The sequence below is a fragment of the Taudactylus pleione genome, unplaced genomic scaffold (assembly GCF_031769625.1).
Source record: "Taudactylus pleione unplaced genomic scaffold, aTauple2 ptg000027l, whole genome shotgun sequence".
NCBI lineage: Eukaryota > Metazoa > Chordata > Amphibia > Anura > Myobatrachidae > Taudactylus > Taudactylus pleione.
Window position 1 is genome coordinate 2,993,013 of NW_028284429.1, and position 14,967 is coordinate 3,007,979.

The 14,967-nt window shown below is 47.1% G+C and overlaps 1 pseudogene; it reads left to right on the forward strand.

Moving 5' to 3' along the window:
* The first annotated feature begins 268 nt into the window (after positions 1-268).
* On the forward strand, positions 269-9,702 carry LOC148539148 (receptor-type tyrosine-protein phosphatase eta-like; annotated as a pseudogene).
* Positions 9,703-14,967: the final 5,265 nt, after the last annotated feature.

Sequence of the window (14,967 nt, forward strand, 5' to 3'; positions counted from 1 at the left end):
CTTTCCAAGTTCTTCAGATAAATAACCCAGTGACTTTTTGATTGAAACTTCTAGATACATTCAGAATACTTAATGTATTCCATGTCTCTCTCCTCAAACATTTGGTTATTAACCGATATTCCAAGCCTTGCAACCCACCATCCTCCATATCAGCTGATTATCAAGACGAGTATGAGCTAAAGTAGATCTTGGATTCCAGAATTTCTTGAGGATCTGTCCAATATCTGGTTGATTGAAGAGGGTTGTCCCTGAGGAGCACTGTTGAGTTATGGCATCACCTGTCCATGCTCCAAAGCTTCTATGCGATTTTAACCAGAAGTTTCCTGAAAAACCATTTTTGGGGTGTTCGGTGACCACCCCTAGAAGGGATGGTAATGTTGCATTGCACCAGAGCCCTGAGCTCACTCAGCAGTCATTCCTCTCTGTGTCCCCACACTCCCCATACCCTGTATTCCCTCTCTCTCCTGTCCTAGCAGTCACTTCTCTCTGTGTCCCCACACTCCCCATACCCTGTATTCTCTCTCTCTCCTGTCCTAGCAGTCACTCCTCTCTGTGTCCCCGCACTCCCCATACCCTGTATTCTCTCTCTCCTGTCCTAGCAGTCACTCCTCTCTGTGTCCCCACACTCCCCATACCCTGTATTCTCTCTCTCTCCTGTCCTAGCAGTCACTTCTCTCTGTGTCCCCACACTCCCCATACCCTGTATTCTCTCTCTCTCCTGTCCTAGCAGTCACTCCTCTCTGTGTCCCCACACTCCCCCCATACCCTGTATTCTCTCTCTCTCCTGTCCTAGCAGTCACTCCTCTCTGTGTCCCCACACTCACTTACAGTCACCATCCACACGATGTATCCTTCAGTACGTGACAGGGCAATTGTGATTGGGCTCAGTCTCTGTTGTGAGGATGGATAATAAAAGTCCAATTAGACAATTCCACAGCCATGTTATATATGACCTGCCAAGGGGGACATGACAGAGACCTGACACATCATGGGCTGAGTGGAACATACCAAATATCACAGCAATATTCATCCTAGGTGTGACGCCAACTACCTCAGCAGCACAGGCTGCATCCTGGTGAGTGACTGCCGGCATCTCATAGTACAGGGGGGTGTCTGCTCCATTTTCTGGGCGTGCTGAGGCCAGTGGCTGCGTCCTTTTACTCAGTGTCACTAGCCCAGGCAGCATAAACATACCGACCTAAGGGTTACTCAGATAGCTGATGGTCACACAGATGATCCCATGCTATGTCTTAGGACACAGCAGCGGATCAGAGAAGCTGACAGGAGGTGTCTAATTACACAAGATGCCTCCTGTGGTGTTATCATATTTTATCACAGCCTCTATGTACTAAGACACAATGGCTGTAACTACTGCAGCCATCTCTGTATCAGGCTCTATATGCAAAAGCAGCCAGTAATTACCCTGCATGCACTATAAATAAATGTATTTGTACCACTTACATTACAGCATGATTTGTCCAGGTGAAAAGATACTTTTATTATTCTGCTTTGCTACCAACTGAGAATCAGCCCCAGCCTGTATATGTCCTCACTTATGTGTATTTCTATGTTTTTACACAGATCCAACACAACCAGGAAACATAACCTTTATCACAGTTGGAGTAAACAACATCACACTATCTTGGGGAGAACCAGTCACTATGACAGGTGTAATAAAGTCATATAATATAACTTATGGGAGTTCTTCCAGCACTTGGACTGTATCAAGTAACACAACAAATATCACCCTTCAGAGCCTGACATCTGGGACTAATTACACCATTACTGTGGTAACAGTCGGAGGCTGCAAGTATCAGAGTTTACCTGTTATCACATCTGTGTATACTAGTAAGTATTTCTCATACCTTTTAGCTACAAGCAGTCAGTTACATAAGCTGTATCATAGTTTTGGAAATTAGTTCTCAGAGTAGATGTAAAAGTAATATTAGATGTATATATATCTCCTTACTGTAACCTCTGTCCTCACTGATCCTGTGTGTTATTTCTCTCATCATAGAACCGATGCCGGTGACATCACCGATAAACACTTCATCTTCCACGGTCTCTGTGTCTCTGTCCTGGAGTAAACCCAATGAGTATCAGGCATCTTACACCTACAGAGTCCAGACAAATGTCACATCATCAGCTACAATGATAAATAATACAATAGTGACAAATATATCAGCTACAATAATGAATCTAACACCAGGACAAACATATACATTCATGGTATATACAAGAGCTGGTGATAATGTCACTGAGTCTGACCCTGTGTCAGTAACTACCTGCACATGTGAGTACAATCCTGATCATGAAAACAAGGTCTGGGGATCTGCAGAATGTTGATTCAGCATTAAGTAAAAATTAGTGGGATGATGTGATCCAGCTGAGAGAGATGAACGAGGTGACGAAAACAGAAGCAGTGACTGCTAGGACAGTAGAGCGAGAGAATACAGGGTATGGGGAGTGTGGGAGAACTGTGAGGAGTTGGAGGCATTGCACTATATAGGGTCACTTTTATGGGAAATCACATTATGTCTATAAGGACATTCATCACTAAGTGGAATTGTACAGAGGACAAATGGGTCAGTTATTAAAGAACAGAGGCCCAGAATCAGGGCCGTCCTTCTTAATTTTTAGAGCGGCCTCCTGGCCGCTCGTATAGCTGTGGATGACCACCCAAAGCTATAGCGAGCGGCCAGGAAGATGGTAGCGATGGTCAAGCCCTTGCGATGAGACCCTTGCGGTAGGGTCGCGTTGCCTCAAGCCCTGGAGAGCTTTCGGCTCTGAATGTGATATAAGTGGGCCCGGCCCCTGACGGTAGGCGTTCCCATGTGAACGCCTCCATCTGGGCAGCCATGCCCTTGGCACGTCCACCAAAGAGGGCGTGCTGTCACTCACCATCGACAGCACGCCATCTTTGGTGCGAGACCGGGAGCCGACGGGCAAGCCGTCGCTATCCGGGTCTAGCGCATGCGCACGACGGAGCCGGCTCCGTCGTGTGCATGCGCACTGGGCCCACATCGACCCGCTTGCGAGCGCTCAGCGCTCGCGAGCGGGTCTGAATCAGGCCCAAAATTCTGTAAGGGAAATATCACACTCTGTAGAGACAAAGAATTAGATATAGTAACAGTATCACTGAATGAGACAAGACATTTATGAGGATTAATTACACCAATGATCACTGTTTATTTATAGGACAGGACAATAATCTTCCAGATAAAATATACAGGTTTATAATAAACATAACAGATACATTAATACACTTATAATAACACATACATAGATATTTATGAACTAGCAACTACATCTAGCACAGATCCAGATCCAAATTCTATATGTGTCAGTGAAAATAACAGAAAATTGTGCTTTTCTACATTATTATTATTAGTATTATCCTTTATATAGTAGTCACCACAAGCTGTACAACTCTTATGGTTGAATAAGCAGCCATGCTAAATCCCATCTGATTCCACCCCAGGGAATTCCCTTTCCTGGGTCAGCTCTGTGACATACAACAACTGGTGCTCCCAGAGGAGAAGATACTTTTGCTGCAAGGCTTAGTCAGGTCCCTCTTAATGCAGAAGTCTGTGTTGGTACACTCCTGTTTTAGAGTACTTGCAAAAATAATATCAACCTTGGACGTAGTTTCAGATCAAATGCCTTTCAATGAAGAACAAATCGCATCTACACCTGTCATCTCATTGCATCAGCTTCTACCCAAGTGCTCATCATTCATTCCACTGTTAGATACAGAGCGACAATTTGAACAGGTTTATCATTCGCCATTTGGGACTGCCAATCTCAGATTGTGAGGAGCAGTCATACTTCAATCCAGTTAAAAGGGATGGTGGACTGAGACTTCCGTTGCCGATGCAGACATACGCGTGAGCCCTGACCTTCATTGCCCGCCCGGCTCTATCACCCGGCACGGTCCACACTGGACCTCTTTGACCTGCCCAAGTCTCTGCCAGGCTGTACAGTGTCTCTCCCTGCTGCATGGAGAGGTATTTCCCCTCCTCCATGCCATCTAAAATGCAGAAACTGAAGGCTGACCGACACCTCAGGCATTCCAGCATGGCCGCAGCTGCAGACCGCTGATATCACAAACGCTATGGAGCTGCCTTCCTCTTCTGGTCCCAGCACATCTTCTGCTGCATCACTTCCCTCTGTGAGGGCTCCACAAGGTACCTCTCTCCAACTTACTTATGAAGCAGTTGTCAGGGCTAGTAAAGAAACTATTGAGCCCATGTTTGCAACTCGTCAGCCTCCTTCACCGGAGCTATTACAGATATAAAGGGGCAGATACATCAAATAATTTCTAGCGTTCAATGAACAGAAAGTGGGAGGTATGTTTGAAGATGTGGCCTTTCTCAAATCTCATACAGCCAATCTCCAAAAGTCTCATAATCCAATTTGGTCCATATTGGATGATTTGGAGAACCGTTCCCGCAGGAACAACCTACGACTTATAGGGTTGCCGGAATCTGTAAGAGGGACTCAGCTGCATGATTTTATTAATACTACGTTGCCAGATCTACTAAACATCCCTGAAGCTTGCACGTATATGGTAATCAAACAAGCACACAGATTTGGCCCCCAGTGGTCTGGTGACTCTCTAGTTGTTCGCTCCCGGGTTGTAATCTTTCAATACCTCAATTTCCTCCATAAGTAAGCTATGTGGTCGGCCTCTAGAAAGATTCATTGGGGTCCATGTGGTCCACAGCCAATACGTTCGGGTATATGATCCAGTCACCAATCAGTTAAACGAGCACTCTACTCCCAGGTTGCACCGTGTCCTCCACTCATATACCCCGCCCCCAGCCATAGGTAGCTAGTTCGAAAAAAAGCTCAAGCAGGCGAAGAAAAAAGACAAGAAAGAAGAACCCATGTTCTTTAGACTAATATCTCATAGAGGAGGGAAATTTATAGAGATACTCAAAGCCACAGGTGCATTAGGGTGGCTGTCCTGTGGACCCCATGGACCTTGAAGAAAAAGAGTTAACGAAGTTATGTTATACCATAACTCTTATTTTCTTCTTCGGGGTCCATGGGGTCCACAGCCAATACGTTGGGGATATCCCAAAGCAATAGCCTCTAAGGGCAGGTACACTCCTGTGTCTCGGATGAAAGGAGAATCCTACGCCCAAAGGAGGCATCCTGAGAGGCAAAAGTGTCACATGCGTAGAACTTGACAAAAGTATGGACGGAAGACCATGTGTCTGCCCTGCACAACTGTAGAGCAGAGGCGCCCGGCGGGCCCCCCATGAAGGTCCCACTGACCGTGTAGAAAGCGCTGTTTTTGAGTCCGGCACCACCAGACTAGCCTGTGTGTATGCCTGAGAAATTGCCATTCGAATCCATCTGGCCAGCGTCTGCTTATTGGCTGGACAGCAACGCTTATGACAGCCATACAGTACAAAAAGGGAATCAGACTTCCTCATTCTGTTAGTGCGATCCACATAACTTCGTACTGCACGGACAACATCCAAGGAAGCCTCACCTACCGAGAGGCTTGTATTCTGAAAAGCTGGGACCACAATTTCTTCATTCATATGGAACCTGGATACCACTTTTGGAAGGTAAAAAATGAAAGATAGATGAGGCAGACCCGAACAAAAAGAGTTAACGAAGGTATGTTATACCATAACTCTTATTTTTATCTATTTCAGGATTATTCTCCTGAAGTAACATGAGCACGTAAAGAATTTGCTCCACTATGCTCTCTTGTTAAAGAGAAATGAAAATTTGCTTTCCTGTTGCCGACAAGGCTACGTCACTTTGATGGGGACTCCTTCAAAGATTTCATGAACGCCCCTGATGGTGCTGCCTATTTGGATGAGGATGACTTGGAGAGGGACATATCGGCGGAGGATTTATCCCCACCTGTTCCAGATTAAATGACTCAAGATCTCTCATAGTCATTCTTTACATTTATCTTTGTGTGCTGTTGATATTTCAGTTTTTTATGTGATTATGTGCTTATTCACTTATTTGATATTCATTCTGAAGCCTGCATTGGTGTTATGAATTTCTGTTTGGTGAGACACCTTACACGACTATTTAATATTGTGTCACAGTGTGGCTCCTTGCTATCCGATTTCTCGGATGTATTTTCTATGTCTCACTTAAAGATAGGCTCATGGCTAGGCTAACTTCCTATCAAGGTTTTAATACAGTCTAGTTTGTGGTGGATAGATTCACTAAAGCTGCCCATTTCATTCTGCTAAAGGGTTTACCCTTAGCTTCAAGATTGGTTGAGAAGTATGTAAAATAAATGTAAGGCAGCATGGGTTTGTGTCTGACTGATGGGTACAGTTTACCTCAAAATTCTGGAGTGTGCTGTATAAATGCTTTAACATCAACCTGAGTTTCTCTTTGGCTTACCACCCCCAGAGCAGTGGTAAAATGGAATGAGTAAATCAGTATCTGGAGAAACTCAATAGAATTTACATTTCCACCAAACCAAGATGACTGGATCTCCTTGTTGCCATGGGCTGAGTTTGCTCATAACAACCTCTACCATAAGACCTCTGGACATTATACATTCTGTATTCTATATAGCTTTCATCCTAGATTGTCTTAACTACCAACTTGCCAGTCAGTAACTCTACCAGCCATTCATTGTACTGTGAAACGTTTTATTTGGAATGAAGTAAAATATAATTTAAATAAAGCCTCTGCTAGGTACAAGTTCTTCTCTGACAGGAAGAGGAGGAAAGCTCTGCTACTAAAACCCGGTGACAAAGTTTGGCTTTTAACTCGACACCTGCAATTAAAAGTGCACAGTGAAACTGCGAATGGCTCATTGAATCAATTATGGTTACTCGTTCCAAGATATATCGGTCCTTTCCAAGTTTTTCAGATAAATAACCCAGTGAATTTTTGATTGAAACTTCCAGATACACAGAAAATACCTAATGTATTCCATGTCTCTCTCCTCAAACATTTGGTTATTAACCGATATTCCAAGCCTTGCAACCCACCATCCTCCATATCAGCTGATCATCAAGAGGAGTATGAGCTAAAGTAGATCTTGGATTCCAGAATTTCTTGAAGATCTGTCCAATATCTGGTTGATTGAAAGGAGGTTGCCCCCGAGGAGCATTGTTGAGTTAAGGCATCACCTGTCCATGCTCCAAAGCTTCTATGCGAGTTTCACCAGAAGTTTCCCAAAAAAACATTTTTGGGGTGTTCAGTGACCACCTTTAGAAGGGATGGTAATGTTGCATTGCACCAGAGCCCTGAGCTCACTTACTGGGTCCGGCAGTGCTGGTCTCCACTGGGCTGGCATGTCCCCACAGCAGCTTGGTCTCTGGAGGCGCCACCAGCCGCAATGCCATCCAAGTGGGTTGTTCCTTCTACCTACTTTTTCCCCCCACTGTGTAGTGAAGGCAGCCAAGGGTTCCATAGGAGCATGTGCTGACCTGTTTAAAGGTGAATAGCACGCCAAATGTGACATCACATTCAGTGCCAAATTCAAATCACCTCCCTATGAAAGGGAAACTCTGAGCACAGACAAGTGTTAGAGTATTAGATCTCATTCCTAGCTCCAGGTTCCTGCTTCCTAAACTGTTTACTTATTCTATTAGACTCTGCACCTCTGTTCTGGGTATTAGTCTCTCCACATGTACCAGTCACCATCCACAATATGTATCCTTCAGTACATGACAGAGCAATTTTGATTGGGCTCAGTCTCTGTCATGAGGACATATAATAAAAGTCCAATTAGATAATTCCACAGCCATGTTATATATGACCTGCCAAGGGAGACATGACAGAGATCTGACACATCATGGGCTGAGTGGAACATACCAAATATCACAGCAATATTCATCCTAGGTGTGACACCAACTACCTCAGCAGCACAGGCTGCATCCTGGTGAATGACTGCCGGCATCTCATAATACAAGGGGGTGTCTGCCCCATTTTCTGGGTGGGCTGAGGCCAGTGGCTGCGTCCTTGTACTCAGAGTCACTGGCCCAGGCAGCATAAACATACCGACCTAAGGGTTACTCAGATAGCTGATGCTCACACAGATGATCCCATGCTATGTCTTAGGACACAGCAGAGGATCAGAGAAGCTGACAGGAGGTGTCTATTTACAGAAGATGCCTCCTGTGGTGTTAGATTTTATCACAGCCTCTATGTACTAAGGCCCTCATTCAGAGCCGTACGCTCTGAGCAGAGCGCACGCTCTGAATGAGGGCCGTCCTCCATAACTATGGAGCGCCCTCCTGGACGCTCGTATAGCTGTGGGTCACCACCCACAGCCTATACGAGCGTGCAGTTTGATGGCCGCGATGGTCTTGACCATCGCGACCATCGAAACTGCGTACAAAAGCCTGTGGTCTGGGTTTTTGACCACAAGGCTCGGAGTGATTTTGGCTCTATCAGAGCCAAAATCACTCCCTCTGACATCACTAGTGATGTCAGTGGGCCGGCTTCTGACGGTAGGCGTTCCCTTAGGAACGCCCCCGTCAGGGAGGCACGCCCCCGGAATGCCCACCAAAGGGGGCGTGCTGTCAGTCAACATCGACAGCACGCCCCCTTTGAAGAGACACTACGAGCGAAGGAAAATCCTTCGCTCGTCGCGTCTGGCGCATGCGCACGACGGAGCTCCCTCCGTCGTGTGCATGCTCATTGCAGAACATCGACCCACTTGCGAGCGGACCGCCGCTCGCGAGTGGGTCTTAATCAGGCCCTAAGACACAATGGCTGTAACTACTGCACCCATCTCTGTATCAGGCTCTATATGCAAAAGCAGCCAGTATCTACCCTGCATGCACTATAAATAAATGTATTTGTACCACTTACATTACAGCATGATTTGCCCTGGTGAAAAGATACTTTTGTTATTCTGCTTTGTTACCAACTGAGAATCAGCCCCAGCATGTATATGTCCTCACTTATGTATATTTCTATGTTTTTACACAGATCCAACACAAACAGGAAACATAACCTTTATCACAGTTGGAGAAAACAACATCACACTATCTTGGGGAGAGCCAGTCACTATGACAGGTGTAATAAAGTCATATAATATAACTTATGGGAATTCTTCCAGCACTTGGACTGTACCAAGTAACACAACAAATATCACCCTTCAGAGCCTGACATCTGGGACTAATTACACCATTACTGTGGTAACAGTCGGCGGCTGCAAGTATCAGAGTTTACCTGTTAGCACATCTGTGTACACTAGTAAGTATTTCTCATACCTTTTATCTACTAGCAGTCTGTTACATAAGCTGTATCATATTATTGGAAATTAGTTCTCAGAGTAGATGTAAAAGTAATATTAGATGTATATATATCTCCTTACTGTAGCCTCTGTCCTCACTGATCCTGTGTGTTATTTCTCTCATCATAGAACCGATGCCGGTGACATCACCGATAAACACTTCATCTTCCACGGTCTCTGTGTCTCTGTCCTGGAGTAAACCCAATGAGTATCAGGCATCTTACACCTACAGAGTCCAGACAAATGTCACATCATCAGCTACAATGATAAATAATACAATAGTGACAAATGAATCAGCTACAATAATGAGTCTAACACCAGGACAAACATATACATTCATGGTATATACAAGAGCTGGTGATAATATCACTGAGTCTGTCCCTGTGTCAGTAACTACCTGCACATGTGAGTACAATCCTGATCATGAAAACAAGGTCTGGGAATCTGCAGAATGTTGATTCAGCATTAAGTAAAAATTAGTTTGACGTGATCCAGCTGAGAGAGATGAAGGAGGTGACGGGGACAGAAGAAGTGACTGCTAGGACAGGAGAGAGAGAGAATACAGGGTATGGGGAGTGTGGGGACACAGGGAGGAGTGACTGCTAGGACAGGAGAGAGAGAGAATACAGGGTATGGGGAGTGTGGGGACACAGAGAGGAGTGACTGCTAGGACAGGAGAGAGAGAATACAGGGTATGGGGAGTGTGGGGACACAGAGAGGAGTGACTGCTAGGACAGGAGAGAGAGAGAATACAGGGTATGGGGAGTGTGGGGACACAGAGGGGAGTGACTGCTAGGACAGGAGAGAGAGAGAATACAGGGTATAGGGAGTGTGGGGACACAGAGAGAAGTGACTGCTAGGACAGGAGAGAGAGAGAATACAGGGTATGGGGAGTGTGGGGACACAGAGAGTAGTGGCTGCTAGGACAGGAGAGAGAGAGACAATACAGGGTATGGGGAGTGTGGGGACACAGAGGAGTGACTGCTAGGACAGGAGAGAGAGAGAGAATCAGGGCAGCCAAGAGCCGCGGCGGGCCCGGGTGACAGGGGGCGTGGCCTAATCAGGGGAGGCGTGGCCACGTCCCCTTAAGAAAAAAACACAGAATAAAAAAACATTTTAGCAGCGCCGCTTCACTGGGAGGGGGGCACTGTGAGACCCTCAGCCTGGCGCACAGCCAATGGGGTTCACGATCAGCATGATCACTCCCCCCATAGGCATAGGAGACTACTCCAGCTGCTGCGAGCAGTATCCCACTGCAGCCCAGCACACAGCAGCGTGTGCTGGGCTGCTGTGATGTAGGAGGGAGGGGGGGGGGCGGTGCCGGACCAGGGCCCCCGCCGGGCCCCTCCAGCAAGCCTGGCCACGGGTAATTTGTACCTGCTCCCCCCCCCTCTCGGCGCCCCTGGAGAGAATACAGGGTATGGGGAGTGTGGGGACACAGAGAGGAGTGACTGCTAGGACAGGAGAGAGGGAGAATACAGGGTATGGGGAGTGTGGGGACACAGGGAGGAGTGACTGCTAGGACAGAAGAGAGAGAGAATATAGGGTATGGGGAGTGTGGGGACACAGAGAGGAGTGACTGCTAGGACAGGATAGAGAGAGAGAATACAGGGTATGGGGAGTGTGGGGACACAGAGAGGAGTGACTGCTAGGACAGGAGAGAGAGAGAATACAGGGTATGGGGAGTGTGGGGACACAGAGAGGAGTGCCTGCTAGGACAGGAGAGAGAGAGAATACAGGGTATGGGGAGTGTGGGGACACAGAGAGGAGTGACTGCTAGGACAGGAGAGAGAGAGAATACAGGTTATGGGGAGTGTGCGGACACAGAGAGGAGTGACTGCTAGGACAGGAGAGAGAGAGAATACAGGGTATGGGGAGTGTGGGGACACAGAGAGTAGTGGCTGCTAGGACAGGAGAGAGAGAGAGAATACAGGGTATGGGGAGTGTGGGGACACAGAGAAGAGTGGCTGCTAGGACAGGAGAGAGAGAGAGAATACAGGGTATGGGGAGTGTGGGGACACAGAGAGGAGTGGCTGCTAGGACAGGAGAGAGAGAGAGAATACAGGGTATGGGGAGTGTGGGGACACAGAGAGGAGTGGCTGCTAGGACAGGAGAGAGAGAGAATACAGGGTATGGGGAGTGTGGGGACACAGAGAGGAGTGACTGCTAGGACAGGAGAGAGAGAGAATACAGGGTATGGGGAGTGTGGGGGACACAGAGAGGAGTGACTGCTAGGACAGGAGAGAGAGAATACAGGGTATGGGGAGTGTGGGGACACAGAGAGTAGTGGCTGTTAGGACAGGAGAGAGAGAGAATACAGGGTATGGGGAGTGTGGGGTCACAGAGAGTAGTGGCTGCTAGGACAGGAGAGAGAGAGAGAATACAGGGTATGGGGAGTGTGGGGACACAGAGAGTAGTGGCTGCTAGGATAGCAGAGAGAGAGAGAGAATACAGGGTATGGGGAGTGTGGGGACACAGAGAGGAGTGGCTGCTAGGACAGGAGAGAGAGAGAGAATACAGGGTATGGGGAGTGTGGGGACACAGAGAGGAGTGACTGCTAGGACAGGAGAGAGAGAGAATACAGGGTATGGGGAGTGTGGGGACACAGAGAGGAGTGACTGCTAAGACAGGAGAGAGAGAGAATACAGGGTATGGGGAGTGTGGAGACACAGAGAGGAGTGACTGCTAGGACAGGAGAGAGAGAGAATACAGGGTATGGGGAGTGTGGAGACACAGAGAGGAGTGACTGCTAGGACAGGAGAGAGAGAGAATACAGGGTATGGGGAGTGTGGGGACACAGAGATGAGTGACTGCTAGGACAGGAGAGAGAGAATATAGGGTATGGAGAGTGTCGGGACACAGAGAGAAGTGACTGCTAGGACAGGAGAGAGAGAGAATACAGGGTATGGGGAGTGTGGGGACACAGAGAGGAATGACTGCTAGGACAGGAGAGAGAGAGAATACAGGGTATGGGGAGTGTGGGGACACAGAGAGAAGTGTCTGCTAGGACAGGAGAGAGAGAATACAGGGTATGGGGAGTGTGGGGACACAGAGAGGAATGACTGCTAGGACAGGAGAGAGAGAGAATACAGGGTATGGGGAGTGTCGGGACACAGAGAGGAGTGACTACTAGGATAGGAGAAAGAGAGAGAATACAGAGTATGGGGAGTGTGGGGACACAGAGAGGAGTGACTGCTAGGACAGGAGAGAGAGAATACAGTGTAATGGGAGTGTGGGGACACAGAGAGGAGTGACTGCTAGGACAGGAGAGAGAGAGAGAGAATACAGGGTATGGGGAGTGTGGGGATACAGAGAGGAGTGACTGCTAGGACAGGAGAGAGAGAATACAGGGTATGGGGAGTGTGGGGACACAGAGAGAAGTGACTGCTAGGACAGGAGAGAGAGAGAATACAGGGTAAGGGGAGTGTGGGGACACAGAGAGGAATGACTGCTAGGACAGGAGAGAGAGAATACAGGATATGGGGAGTGTGGGGACACAGAGAGGAGTGACTGCTGGGACAGGAGAGAGAGAGAATACAGGGTATGGGGAGTGTGGGGACACAGAGAGGAGTGACTGCTAGGACAGGAGAGAGAGAGAATACAGGGTATGGGGAGTGTGGGGACACAGAGAGAAGTGACTGCTAGGACAGGAGAGAGAATACAGGGTATGGGGAGTGTGGGGACACAGAGAGGAATGACTGATAGGACAGGAGAGAGAGAGAGAGAATACAGGGTATGGGGAGTGTGGGGACACAGAAAGGAATGACTGCTAGGACAGGAGAGAGAGAGAATACAGGGTATGGGGAGTGTGGGGACACAGAGAGGAGTGACTGCTAGGACAGGAGAGAGAGAGAATACAGGGTATGGGGAGTGTGGGGACACAGAGAGGAGTGACTGCTAGGACAGGAGAGAGAGAGAATACAGGGTATGGGGAGTGTGGGGACACAGAGAGGAGTTGGAGGCATTTTGCACTATATAGGGTCACTCTTATGGGAAATCTCATTATATATATAAGGACGTTCATCACTAAGCGGAATTGGACAGAGGACAAATGGGTCAGTTATTAAAGAACAGAATTCTGTAAGGGAAATATCACACTCAGTAGAGATAAAGAAATATGTATACTAACAGTGTCACAGATTGAGACAAGACATATATTAGGATAAATTACAGCAATGATCACTGTTTATTTATAGGGCAGGACAATAATCTTCCAGATAAAACATACAGGTATATAATAAACATAACAGATACATTAATACACTTATAATAACACATACATAGATATTTATGAACTAGCAACTACATCTATCACAGATACAAATTCCATATGTGTGAGTGAAAATAACAGAAAATTGTGCTTTTCTACATTATTATTATTATTAGTGTTATCTCTTATATGGTAGTCACCACAAGCTGTACAAGTCTTATGGTTGAATAAGCAGCCATGCTAAATCCCATCTGATTCCACCCCAGGGAATTCCCTTTCCTGGGTCAGCTCTGTGACACACAACAACTGGTGCTATTCCCAGAGGAGAAGATACTTTTGCTGCAAGGCTTAGTCAGGTCCCTCCTAATGCAGAAGTCTGTGTTGGTGCACTTTTACCTTGGAGTATTGGCAGAAATAACATCAACCTTAGACGTAGTTTCAGATCAAACGCCTTTCAATGAAGAACAAATCACATCTACACCTGTCATCTCAATGCATGAGCTTCTACCCAAGTGCTCATCATTCATTTCACTGTTAGATGCAGAGCGACAGTTTGAACGGGTTTATCATTCGCCATTTGGGACTGCCAATCTCAGAGTGCGAGGAGCTGTCATACTTCAATCCAGTTAAAAGGGATGGTGGACTGAGACTTCTGCTTCCGGCGCCGATGCAGACAGCCGCGTGAGCCCTGACTTCCACTGCCCGCCCAGCTCTATCACCTCGCACAGTCCACACTGCACCTCTTCGATCCGCCCAAGTCTCTGCCAGGCTGTCCAGCATCTCTCCCTGCTTCATGGAGAGGTATTTCCCCTCCTCCATGCCATCTAAAATGCAGAAACTGAAGGCTGACCGACAGCACAGGCATTCAAGCATGGCCACGGCTGCAGACAGCGCTGATATCACAAACGCTATGGAGCTGCCTTTCTCTGCTGGTCCCAGCACATCTTCTGCTGCATCACTTCCCTCTGTGGGGGCTCCACAAGGTACCTCTCTCCCACTTACTTATGAAGCAGTTGTCAGGCTATTAAAGAAACTATTGAGCCCATGTTTGCAACTCGTCAGCTTCCTTCACCCAAGCTATTAAAGATATAAAGGGGCAGATACATCAAATCACTTCTAGAGTTCAATGAACAGAAAGTGGGAGGTATGTTTCAAGATATGGCCTCTCTCAAATCTCATACAGCCAAGCTCCAAAAGTCTCATAATTAAATTTGGTCCAAATTGGATGATTTGGTGAACCGTTCCCGCAGGAACAACCTATGAATTATAGGGTTGCCGCAATCTGTAAGAGGGACTCAGCTGCATGATTTTATTAATACTACGTTGCCAGAACTAATAAACATCTCTGAAGCTTACACGTATATTTTAATCAAACGAGCTCACAGATTTGGCCCCCAGTGGTCTGGTGACTCTCTAGTTGTTCGCCCCCGAGTTGTAATCTTTCGATGCCTCTATTTCCTTCATAAGGAAGCTATGTGGTCGGCCTCTAGAAAGATTTATGACCGCCGTTGGA